Source organism: Chrysochloris asiatica, unplaced genomic scaffold, assembly GCF_000296735.1.
Source record: "Chrysochloris asiatica unplaced genomic scaffold, ChrAsi1.0 scaffold00192, whole genome shotgun sequence".
Classification (NCBI taxonomy): Eukaryota; Metazoa; Chordata; class Mammalia; order Afrosoricida; family Chrysochloridae; genus Chrysochloris; species Chrysochloris asiatica.
The window spans coordinates 5122161-5135146 of record NW_006408710.1 but is presented as its reverse complement, the minus strand read 5'-3'; the positions used below and the strand labels follow the sequence as shown (position 1 = coordinate 5135146).

Genomic DNA, 12986 nt, shown 5'->3' with positions numbered 1-12986 from the left:
ATATATATATATTGTTGTTGTTGTTGGAGTCCTGGTGTGATGCTGTGGGTTAGTGTGCTGGATTGCAAGGTCGGTTTGAACCAGAAAGTTGCCGGTTCCAGCTCACCATTTGCTCCTTGGAAACCTTGTGGGTTTGAATTGCCAACTTTGTGGTTCACAGTCTAGTGCTTATCCTACAATGTCACACCAAGAGAGAGAGAGAGCTCTGGTAGCATAGGGTTACAATTTGGGCTGTGAACCACAAGGTCAGCAGTTTGAAACTACCAGCTGTTCAATGGGAAAAAGATGCGGCATTCTGCTCCTGTAAAGATTTACAGCCTTGGAAGCCCTGTATAGGGCACATAACCACCACCATCATGTATGTATATATATACACACGTGTATATAAAATATATACTTTGAGCCCTGGCGTGGCACTGTAGAATAAGCACTGAACTGGAAACCACTACGTCAGTGGTTCAAACCCACAAGCCACTCTTTGGAAATCCTCTACATGGATGCTATAAGTTAGAACAGACTCAATAGCACACAACCACAACACAGTAACTTATATGATATATATGTTGTTGTTACGTGTTGTCAAGTCGGTTCCCACCCATAGTGACCTTGTATAAGGTTTCCAAGGAGTGGCTGGGAAGCTTCAATCAGTGGCCTTGTGGTTCAAACCAACTTTGCAGTCCAGTGCATTAGCCCGTAGCATCACATATATAGTTTTGTTTATTTGACATTGTGGTAAAAAAATATATATATAAACCCAAACTCACTGCCCTCAAGCCGTTTCCAACTCATGGTGACCCTACATAGGGTTTCCAGGGCTGTAAACCTTTATAGCAGTGGAAAGTCTCATCTTTCTTCCATAGAGCGGCTGGTGGATTCGAACTGCTGACCTTTTATATCTGACTTATTTCACACAGCCATTTATTTTCAAGGTTCATGCATCACCAGTTCATTTCTCATTATGGTTAATCATTTTGTTTATCTACTCATCTAGTGGTGGACGCTTGCGTTGTTTTGATCATTGTCAATAAGAATGCTGCAGTGACCACTAGTGTTGGCCTGGGGGCACTGTGGGTTAGGTGTTGGGCTGCGAACTGAAAGGTCAATGGTTCAAGCCCACCAACCACTTCTTGGGAGAAAGATGAGGCTGGCTGCTCCCATAAAGATTTACAGTTATGGAAAAGCTAGTCAGGGTCATGTGAGTTGGATCAACTTGTTGGCAGTGGTTTGGCTTGGCGGGTTTTTAACATCATTATGTACATAACATTTTTAGCCAGTCCTGGGGTGGACACAGACTTCATAGGACTATCCAGAGTCAGCACTGGACTGCGAACCACAGGGTCGGCAGTTCAAATATCAGCTGCTCCATGGAAACCCTATACATGGTCTCTAAGAGTCAGAAGTGACTCGACAACACTCAACAACAACAACTACATCCAGAGCCTCAAGCAGGAAAGAACCCTGACTTCAGAGGAAAAAACATGTATATGATGTACAAATGCTTTAAATGTCTTAGCGGGCAATGACCATGGTTGATGGAGAACTGGCAGGCACCAAACCCGCAGGTTCCTGTGATGGAGAAAAAGCCTCCACACGAATGATACAGTGATGGTGGCCTTCGCCACCCCAAGCTGCTTCCCTGGCCTTCCCCGTGTGCATTTGTACAGGGGGCGGGGCGCCGGGATCCCTCAGAAAACCCTTAACCAGGGGGAAGGACATTTTCTACGAAAGCAGCCCTACACTGTAGCCTGCTGAGCTCACTGTCTCTTCCTGAAAGTGCTTTTCATGCAACATCAGCTCAAGGGCTCTAAGCTTCCTAACAATGCCTGGGCCGCAGGAAAACAAGCTCCCTCTTTGTGCTCGAGTGGAATTAAAAATCCACTCGCAATTGAATCCCTCCTTTTGTCCCTCTTCAAAAGAGCTTATGGTCTCAACAGGCAAATACGCCATGGCTTTATAAGTGAGAAGAAGTTCTGGTGGTATGGTGGGTCAAGCACAGGACTGCTAATGCAAGGGAGAGGAAGGAGGCTGTCTGTTCTCTAAACATTTACCATCTCGGAAACCTTGTTGTTGTTGTTAAGTGCCATCGAGTCGATTCCAACCCCTAGTGAGTCTATATAGTGTTTCCAAGGAGCAGCTGGTGAGCTTGAACCGCCGGCCTTACAGTTCAAACGACCTTGCAGTCTGACGCATTAGCCCACAGCACCACACCAGGACTCCGTCTCAGAAACCTGAACAGGGTCAATAAGAGTGAGAATCAACTTGGCTCCTGTAGATTTCATTCCCCCACCAACCCCCTCTTTTTCAGCTCTTTAGGTGAGAAGGTTGCATTTAGGGTTCACAGGGATTCTAGAGTTTCTCTCACCCAAGAGCTTGTCCCTTGGAACATTTTGGGGTTGTGTTAAATTACCACTATGTGTCCTTCCAAACCTGAAATTGCATGATTCAGCAACAATAATAGCAACAGAACATGGTTACATTCATTCATTCGAGGAAATTAATCACCACTTCCTTTGTGCATCCGGTAGAGAATCCTGTAAGCATGTGAGCATGTCTGTTTCCCCCTGCTCCGTGAAGCTTCTTGCTGTGTTCTCTTTGGGAATCCCAAGCCACAATCCATACTGAAGTTCCATGCATAGTTGGGCACCTAGGGTGATGGGCATCTTTTGTTATCTAACTGCCTGTTCACTCTAGGGAAACAGAGGTCGTTGGGAGGTAGCCGTCCCTAGTCCTCCTTCTACTATGGTCACCACGTGGTCTAAGGGAGAGAGTTTTGCTGGTGGGAGTTTTGCTGACACACTTGGCAGACTCTTGTGACCCTCTGTGTTTGAAATAGATTCATAAAGATACACTAAGTAGAGGTGAGCTAAACCACTAGTCTCACTTCCCCGGTCACTAGAGTCAAGTCTGTTTTGCTGGTGGTCACCATGACACTGCCCGTGTCTCCAGGGCAGTAAGACTCTGGGTTTTGATTATTTGACTGAGCTCTTCCCTGACACCTCATGACTCTAATCAGAAGTGACTGTGTGTCAGGGAACGGAAGTACTATTTTATACACCAGAATATGGAGTATTTGATTCTCCCTAGGTGATGGATGAAGATGGATTTTTATTGTCTTCACTCTCTTGTGAAAGTTTTCATCACGGTCATTTGTGATAATATTTTCATTTGTATATAAAAAAGTTGGCAGGGGGTAGGCAGGGCAACACCTAACTGCTTCAACACACACATACAGTTTAGCAGTAACAGCCGTTCCTGGCTACCGGAGGTCATGGTATTTGGGCTTCTTTTCATTACTTGAAGGGTTGGCAACAGAAAGAGGGACCACGTTAGTTTCCTGTGGCTGCTGTAACAAGCTCCCACAAACTCAATGACAAGAAACAACCCAGCTTTACCCCCTCACGGTTCCCAAGGCCAGTCTGAAGGTCAAGGTATAGGCAGGGTGTGTTCTGCCCTCTTCTAGCTTCTGGTGCCTACTGTTTTCCTTACCTCCAACCTCATCACTCCATCGGTGGTCTCCTCACCTGCTGAGTTCAACCAACCTGTGCCTTTGCAGGTTCACCTAGATGGCCCAGGGCATCCCCTCACCTCAAAATACTTCACGTGACCTCTCGTACAGTCTTTTACCATATAAGGGTGCTGTTGTTGTTGTTAAGTGCCTTCGAGTCCGTCCGTGACTCGTAGCCACCCTGTTTAGGGTTTCCAAGGTTCTTTAAAATCTTTGCAGGAGCAGAAAGCCTCATCTTTCCCCCTCAGAGCAGTTGGCGGTCTCGAACCATGGACCTTGTGGTTTGCCGTTCAGTGCTTATCAAAGGGAGCCACTGCATTTCCCTATAAGGCCACTGACTGTCATAAATTCAGGTAATTAAAAATCCTGAAAACAAGCCCACTGACTCACAGTAAGCCTCTAAGGCAGAGTAGAGTTTCCAAAAGTTCCATAGGGTTCCAATCTTTTTTTTTTTCCCAAAGATTTGATGGTTTACGAATCCTCTGGTGAAAACGTCACACCATCATGGCAGATCAAGTCACAGCAGAATCTTTATTCTTTCTTTTTGCCAACCCCAACGCTGGCCTTGGCCGTCCCCCTGACTTTCTTCATGCTGTTTTTGTGTTCCTTGCGCTGTTTCCTTGAGATATTTTTTTTTTCTTCTCATACAGACTATGTCTTGCAAGTCTGAGTTTGCGTTCATTTTTTCTTTGCATAGACCAAGGGATCATAAATCATGCCGAACCCAGGCCACCACCAAAATGGGTTTTGAATCCAAACACAAAAATGGCATCTGGTGTCGTCTTAGGCATTTTGGCAAGTGTTCCCTGCATTTCTGTCTTAGGTACGGTTGCCTTACCAGGGTGAAGGACATCCTTGACCGTTTGTTTCCACTGAAATTGTTGGTTGGTCATGAGCTTCCTGATTCTGTCCAGGGGGTTCCACAGCTGACCATCTTGCTCTTTCTTAAGCAACTTTATTCTGTGAATTTCCCCAAGGATGTTTTATTTTAGATTTATTCATAGTGCCTTTTTTTTTTCCAATATATTTACCTATGTTTTGTATTTATTTTTCAAGAGAAGATAATCTCCCAAGTTTTATTCGTTAACTGTAGATCTATCAACCACTTTCTACAACGAGAACATGTCCCTGACAAAGTTTGGCATAAGTTTGCTTTTGGAGCTTGATTGTTTATGGAACATGGACTATTTTGGGATTGCCAAAAGGTCAATTTGGGAGGGTGGTTCTGCTGCCGTTGGCCGTGTGAGCCTAGGCATTCGGCTTACCCAAGTGTAATCTCCAAGAGCCACAAAGACTGTACTTAGGAGGGGGTCAGGACCTTGGCCTGTAGAAGGGAGCTGGAGACTCTGAGTCTGCATTCTCCTGGGACCAGGACAGAGTCGAGTATTCCATCATTAGACTAGATGGGGACTCTTTCAGGACAAACACTGACACACCAACCTCTGCTTCCTGAGACTGAAGTGGTCCTCTCGTCAGTTAATGAACAAGCAAAGTGCCACACGAAGCTACAGATTTCAGACAGTTAGAAAATAAAGTCATTATACTAGCAGTTGCCATTTACAGGACCTTTTGAGACTCCAGACGCCACATTAAATGCTCCATGGATGGTATTTGGCTATTTGAATTTTAGAAACCCAGACCCAGGGAGGATTCAAGTTCAAGTTCAAGGTTCTACAAGCAGCTCCAGCAGGATGGACTCACATTCCAGACCCCTATCTTGCTTTCAGTCTGCCTCGTGCCACATTGGGCTCTGCGTGCCTTCTCTTCCCATTGGATCACTGGGGTTTTCAAAGATGGTGACAGAAAAGTTCCAGAAGCGAATCTTAACTTTTTTAAGCTTGCCACCTTAAATGTTAATGTCTGCAGCACCATTGTGGTGTGTTGGTGTGGCTATCACTCCAGCTGTAGTGAGCTCAGTTCACCAAGGAGACCTGGATGGGGACACCTGGACCAGAAGTCTCAACCATACAGCCTGCCATTGGGGTGTTTAGTTACATACGGAATGAATACCCGCGAAACACCCCCGCCTCCATACCCACACCTCCACCACCAAGTACGATTGTTTCTGATAGGCCCAGGATCCACGTGAGTCGTGAAACCTCGAACCACATCAACAGGAGTGACCTGGAGACAAGGAATCAACACAGGCATGAGAGCCAGACAGACTGGAGCTTGGAAAGTCACATCAGCTGAGTGACTTTAGGAAAGCTCCTGGAAATCACAGTTTTCCCATCTGTAATGTGGAGCAGATAGCCACTGGGAAGTTTAAGGCTAAATTTGTGTTGTTGTTGTTGTTGTCAGGTGCCATCGAGTCAGAACCGACTCATAGCGACCCCATGCACAGCAGAACGAAACAATGTCCGATCCTGGGCCAACCTCACTACCACTGCCACACTTGATGCCATCAATGATGTCACCTGGCTGATCCATCTCGTTGGGGGTCTTCCTCTTTTTCTCTGACCCTCCACCTTACCCAGCATGACATCCTTTTCCAGTGACTGTTCTCTCCGGACAATATGTCCAAAGTATGAGAGACAAAGCTTAGCCATCCTGGCCTCCAAGGAGCACTCTGGTTGCACTTCTTCCAAAACAGATCTATTGGTTCTTCTGGCAGTCCATGGCACTTTCAGTATTCTCCTCCAACACCACAATTCAAAGGCATCAATTCTTCTACGAGATCTTCCTTATTCACTGTCCAGCTTTCACATCCATATAATGTTGTTGTTGTTAGGTGCTATCAAGTCTGTTCTGACTCACAGCAACCTGATATACAACCAAACAGAAACACTGCCCAGTCCTGTGGCATCCTCACAACAGTTGCTGTACTTGAGCCCTTGTTGCAGTTACTGTCAGTCCATGTCCTCGAGGACCCGTGACCTTACCAAGCATGATGTCCTTCTCCAGAAACTGATCTCTCCTGATAATGTCCAAAGTTTCTGAGATGAAGTCTCGCCTTCCTCATTTCTAAGAAGCATCCTGGCTGTGCTTCTTCTAAGACAAATTTGTTCGACAAATTTACGGCCTTGGGAACCCTGTGGGGGCAGTTCTACTCTGGCTTACAGGGGCACTGTGAGGTGGAACTGACAGCCACTGCCGTCTGTGGTATAGTCTTCACTAACACCATCATTCAAATACATCCACTCTTCAGTCTTCCTTATTCGCCATCCAACTTTCACATGACAAACATGGGCATGCACTGTGTTATCTGGTATCATGTGCATATCATGGTATAACCACAAGGTCAGCAGTTCGAAACTACCAGCTGTTCCGTGGGAGAAAGATGAGGCTTTCTGCTCCTGTAAAGATTTACAGCGTCGGAAACCCTATACAAGGTTGCTAAGAGTCTGAACCGACTTCAAGGCACACAACCACCACCACCATTAAGACATTAGGGAACTCCAGTGGCACAATGGTTACAAACTCCACTACTAACCGAAGGCTTGGTGCTTCTAAACCCAGCAACCACTCTGTAGGAGAAAGATGGGGCGCCTGCTTCTATAAAGATTTACGGCCTTGGGAACCCTGTGGGGCAGTTCTACTCTGGCATACAGGGTCACTGTGAGGTGGAACAGCCAGCCATTGTTGTTTGGCACAAGGTCATTGGTGGCTCAGTGGTAGAATTCTTGCCTTCCATGCAGGAGACCCAGGTTCGATTCCTGGCCAAGATACCTCCTGTGCCGCCACTGCCTGCCTGTCAGCAGGAGGTTGGGGTGGTGCTCTGATGCAGATCAGGTTTCAACAGCGATTCCAGGTTAAGAAGAAAGACCTGGAAATCAAGTTCAGGAAATTGGCCAGCAAAAACTGGACGGATCACAAGGATGCAAAGTGCAACTGACCTTAGGGATGACAAGGACTTGGGACTCACTCTTTCCAGCCACTGTGGACAAGGTTACCAGGAGTCAAGGGCTGGTACCAGGACTGCTGATAACAGCAGCATCATGGTACTTAGAACATGAGCTGTTGTCGTTTGGTGCCGTCAAGTCTGCTCTAACTCATAGTGACCCTGTGCACAACAGAATGACACACTGCCCTGTCCTGCACCAACCTCATAGTTGTTGTTACATTTGAACCTTGCTGGTACTGCATCAATCCATCTTGCTGGGGCTTTTCTTCTCTTTCACCAACTCTTCACTCAATCAAGCACAACGTCTTTCTCCAGGAACTGGTCCCTCCTGACAACATGTCCTAAGTACAAGAAAAGAAGTTCCTCCATCTGGCTGGACTTCTTCCAAGACAGATTGGTTTGTTCTTCTGGTAGTCTGTGGTTCTTTCTATATTCTTCTCCAACACCACAATGCTAACACATCCATTCCTTTCTGGTCTTCCTTATTCACAAGTAGGAACTGAAAGATATCAATTCCCTTCCATGTCTTCCTCTTCTGCTACCTGTTAACTCCTTTTTACTTTTGGCTCCTACCTTGCTTTGGGCATCAAAGATCACCTGGCTCTGGTGCCCTTGAGTGGGTACATCTCCGATCACTCTAAATTGCATCTCCAACATGTTCCATTTGAAGATGCTTCTCATTTACTCCAGGAGTTTGAAAACACTGTAATGTTCTCCTTTAATGATCTATTTCTCAGTGGGAAGCCTGACATTATAATTAGCACAGGCTCCTGTATGGGATGACATTTTGTTCAACATATCCTTGTTCCTCCTGGGTGTGTACTGTAGCAGACACTGGCAACAGGATCCCAATTATGTTGTTGGGGTTGAGCCTGGGAACTGGCACAAACTCCCCGAGGCTAAAGTCACAGCAGCATGACCCCAGATGAAAGTAACACAGGAATTAACACAGCTCTTCCAGTTGCTCTCCAGTTTCCCCAGGCTACAGACACACAGACGCCTGGCCCCTGCTTTCCCTCAGCCTTCAGATCAAATGAGCCACAGCCACCTGCAAAAACTACCCTAAGGATTGGAGTGTAAAAGCAAGATCCACTTCTGCATCTATTCTATTCTATCCTCTCCCTGTTATGGAAATTAAAGGGACAAAAATGGAAGCAAAAGCATTTGAATCCATTTTCATATGAGAACTTAAAGTTTCCAGTCACTTCTAGTTGACTTTTGCTCCTGGACAGGGAGATATTGGCTAGGAACATGGTTTTCAGAAGGCCTTTTAGACCTGAAATTAGCCCTGGTGGCACTATGAGTTAGGCATGTTGGGCTGTTAACAGCAAGGTCGGTTGATTGTTCTCCCTCAGGGTTCTCTGAGGGAGACAGATGAGGCTGTCTACTCCTGTAAAGACTTACAGTCTCTGAAACCTTATTTATAAGGGTGGCTAGGAGTCTTGGTGTGGCGCTGTGAGTTAATACGCTGGACTGCAAAGTTGTTTGAACCACAAGGTTGGTGGTTCAAGCTCACCAGCTGCTCCCAGGAAACCCTATACAGAGTGGCTATGGATCAGAACAACAACAGGAGTCAGATTTGACTTGTTGGCGGTGGGTTTGGTTTTGGGTTTAGGCATGAACTGTTCAATATGGCAGTCACTGTTGTTGTTGTTATTGTATACTATCCAGCTGGTTGTAATGTATCGCAACCCTGTTTAGGGTTTCTGAGAGAGGCTGGTTGGTTTGAACTACCAACCTGGCCTTTAGTAATCCAGTGCTTATCCTACAGTGCCACTCCAGAGCTCTAGCCACATGTAACTCCCTAAATTTAAGTTTGAATGAATCAAATTTGAATTAAAATGTAGGATGTAGCCCCTGTTTGCACCTAATCACATTTCAAGTGTCCAGTACACCACCTGTGTGCCCAGGTAATGAGATACTTAGAGTGAACGTGCCAGGTGACTGCCTCACCTCCGTGTGTGCCACACGGTGGATTCCTAACAGGTGCTGCCTCACCTGCTGGGCTCTGTCACAGATGATTTTCTTAGCTGAAGGTTGTAATGAGAAACGTCTTCAACCCCTTTTCCATTCCTGGAGAGACCACAGAGAGGACAGTCTCTGCTGAAAACGAGCTGCTCCCTTCCCCAGAAGTAGAAATCCCAGGGTCCCCTGTGATCCCCGCTTTCACCATGACTTTAAAAATGGTCAGTGGCCCAAAGAGCTTAATTTTCCTTTTCTTCACTGTAGAGTGGAATACAGGCCGACTTCGGGCATACTGTGGGCTCAGTACCAGGTCATAGCAATAAACCCAGTATCGTAATAAAACCACATGGACGGTTTGGTTGTGTCCACTCTAGACTGTAGTCTAGTAAGGAACACTAGTTGGTGGTGATTCGAATCCACCAGCTGCTCCGGGCAGTGGGGCGGGGACAAGATGAGGCTATCCACGTCTAGTCTGCCGTGTAGGGTCCCTATCAGCAGTGGGTGGGTAGTCTATGGAGAATGCAACAACATGCTGGAAACGTTTGAAATATCGTGAGAATAACCAAAAGGTCATACCAAAACAGGAAGTAAGCGTTGGCTGTTGGAGAAAATGGCACCAACAGACTTGCTGGACACAGGGGTGGCCCCAAAGCTCCAGTTTGTGACAAAGACAGTGTCTGAAGCATGCAGTAAAACGAAGTCCAATGCAATGAGGTGGACTCGTGTGGTCCTTTATCACAATACCTGGCGCCTTTGCTTCGCAGGATACTCCACCGCTAAACCATCTCATCTGCTGGGAGTCTCTCTCCGCATTGAGACAGCCTAATTTGTTCAGAAGTTGCAGCAGATAACAAGTTTAATCAATTGATAACATTTGAGGTGCATAATTTAAAATAGTCTTGCCCTATTTGTATTCATATATGCTAATTTTAGTGCACATTAATTATGTATTTAATATGTCCCGGCTTATTCTGTTTTGCCTCCATCCCCTGGGTAGCTTTTATGGTGTGGAGTTGAAAATAATTAAAATGTTACTTGTGTTCTGCAAATAGCAATTAATCAAAGATGAGTCCTGAAATCAAAATTCCATTATCTTTCCCTTCCTCCAATTGCATAGGAGGAGCGAAATGGTCCCCAGGTGTCCTGTAGTTCTCTGTGGTTTGTCGCCCATTTCAGAGCGACAGTTGCCCTTTGAACTCTCCCCACGGCTTTGGGCTCATCTTCCTGTTGACATGGAGACCGGAGCGATGCCAAGGTGATGAGTTCAGCACGTGGGTTTGGTGGAGGAACTGAACAATCGGTTGCTCTCCATACAACGCACAAGGGGAGGATCGACAGCTTCCATCTGGGTGGAGGTCCTAGGGAGCTTGGGATGCATCCATGTTGCTGCCAACGTGGAGTTTTCTAAGTCATTTCAAACCACAGGCCCTCTGGTGGCTCAGCTCGTGGGGAAATGGACAAGCCTACGGTCTGTGTTTTCTGGAACACATGAACCCTCTCTCAGGGTCTCTTCCTGATTGGTCCCTGTTTCACCTGCAGGCTTGTAGTTATGAGACGATCCATTTCTTTTTTTGTCTTGGGTCTAGTCCCAAAGATTGTCTTGCCCCAAAGTCCTGCAACTTACAGTTGATGTTGTTGTGAAATGCCATAAGTTGAGTCTGACACAGAGTGACCCTGTATAGGGTTTACAAGGAGTGATTGGTGGTTTTGAACCATTGACTTTGAGGTCAATGTAGGATAAACAGTGCAGTGTTTACCCCACAGTGCCTTCCAGGGCTAGAACATAGCACCCCTTTCTCATCTTGTTGTTGTTGTGAGGTGCCGTTGAATCTGTTCCAACCCATAGCAACTCTGTATAGGGTTTCCGAGGAGCAGCTGGTGAGCTTGAACTGCCGACCTTGCAGTTCAAACAGCTTTGCAGTCTGGTGCATTACCCACAGCCCCACACCAGGACTTCCTTGTCTACTACTTTCTATTGTTCCTGTCTTAGTTCTCTGGTCCTGCTAAAACACACATACCACAAACAGAAATGTCATCTCTCACAGCGTTTTGTTGATGTTGTTAGGTGACATCAAGTCAGTTCCTACTACTAGCGATCCTGTCCACACAGAACGGACACTGCCTGGTCCTGCAGCATTCCCACAATTGTTTGAGCCCATTGCTGCTGCCACTGTGGCAGTCCATCTCGTTGGGGATCTTCCTCCTTTTCACTGACCTTCCCACTGTACCTACCACGATGTCCTTCTCCAGGAACAGGTCCCTCCTGACATGTTCAAAATATGAGAGACAAAGTCTCACCATCCTGGCTTCAAAGGAGCATTCTGACTGTACTTCTTCCAAACAGATTTGTTTGTTTTTCTGGCACTCCGTGGTACTTTCAATATTCTCCTCCAGCACCATTATTCAAATGCATAGATTCTTCTACGGTCTTTCTTATTCACTGTCCAGCTGTCGTATGCATGTGAGGTTATTGAAAATCCCATGGCTCGGATCAGGTGCACCTTAGTCCTCAAGCTGACGTTTTTGCTCTTCAACTCTTTTAAAGATGTTATTTGCAGCAGATTTGCTTAATGCAATAAGTCTCTTGATGTCTTGACTGCTGCTTCCATGAGTGTTGATGGTGGATCTAATCAAAATGAAGTCTTTTGACACTTGGATCTTTTCTCCATTTATCATGTTATTTATTGTTCCAGTGGTGAGGATTATTGTTTTCTTTACACTGAAGTGCTGTCTGAGACTGTAGTCACAGATTTTCATCAGTAAGTATTTTCAGTTCTCTTTGCTCTGGCAAGCAAAGTTCTATCATCTGCAGGTTGCAAGTTGGAAGTAAGTCTTCCTCCAATCCTGATGCCATAATCTTCTTCGTATAATCCAGGTTCTTGGATTATTTGTGCAGGATACAGATTGACTAAGTACAGTGAAAGGAAACAACTCCGGCATACACCCTTCCTGATTTTAAACCATTCAGGATCCCCTTGTTCTGTTCTAACAACTGCATCTTAGTTTGTGTACAGGTGCCTCATGAGCCCAGTGAAGTGTTCTAGTATACCCATTCTTTGTAGTTTTATTCATATCGTTTGTCATGATCCACACAGCGAAAAGCCTTTGCATAGTCACTATAGCACAAGTAAACATCTTTCTGGTGTTTTCTGCTTTCAGATTGTTGACTCTTGGGGAAGGTTGTGTCTTTGCTTGCTCTAGAGAAAGGTTTTTGTCTCCTTTTGGCATCTGTAAGCCCAGCGGTCCTTGGAAATCTGTATGCATCTTGGCTTTACTCCTCCCTTGGGTCTAAGAGCTTCCCAGTGCAGGCCCAAGGGCCAAAGGACACACTCCACTCCCAGAACTTCTAACTGGGTGATAGTAGGTTCCTCTGAGTTCTGCTTGCTTTCAGATCTCTTTAATATCTCAGAAGAGATTGACACAAAACTTAGATTGGATCCAGCCTCATTAGCAACATAGAAGCGAGGTTTTACAACACAGAGGATGATTAGATCGGGGCTGATAGCATCATGGGGAGTTGATGACATTGTTAGAGCTTATCATGAAAATTCACTACATCTTAACTGCTCAATCACTGAGACTCCTGCCCAGTCAACTTGACACAAAACCTTAATGATCCCAGTAAGGACCATTGCCTAGTACAATCATTTAAGGAGCTTTAAAAAAAAAAAA

The 12986-nt window shown here is 45.7% G+C and overlaps 1 protein-coding gene and 1 non-coding gene across 3 annotated transcripts in view; both read left to right on the top strand.

The window, feature by feature from the left end:
* Positions 1 to 12986, top strand: part of SLC39A11 (solute carrier family 39, member 11) — a 426313-nt gene that overhangs the window by 269279 nt on the left and 144048 nt on the right. The gene's annotated exons all lie outside the window — the stretch shown is intronic.
* Positions 7102 to 7173, top strand: TRNAG-UCC. The gene has a single exon. It is a non-coding gene; the product is annotated as a tRNA-Gly (tRNA).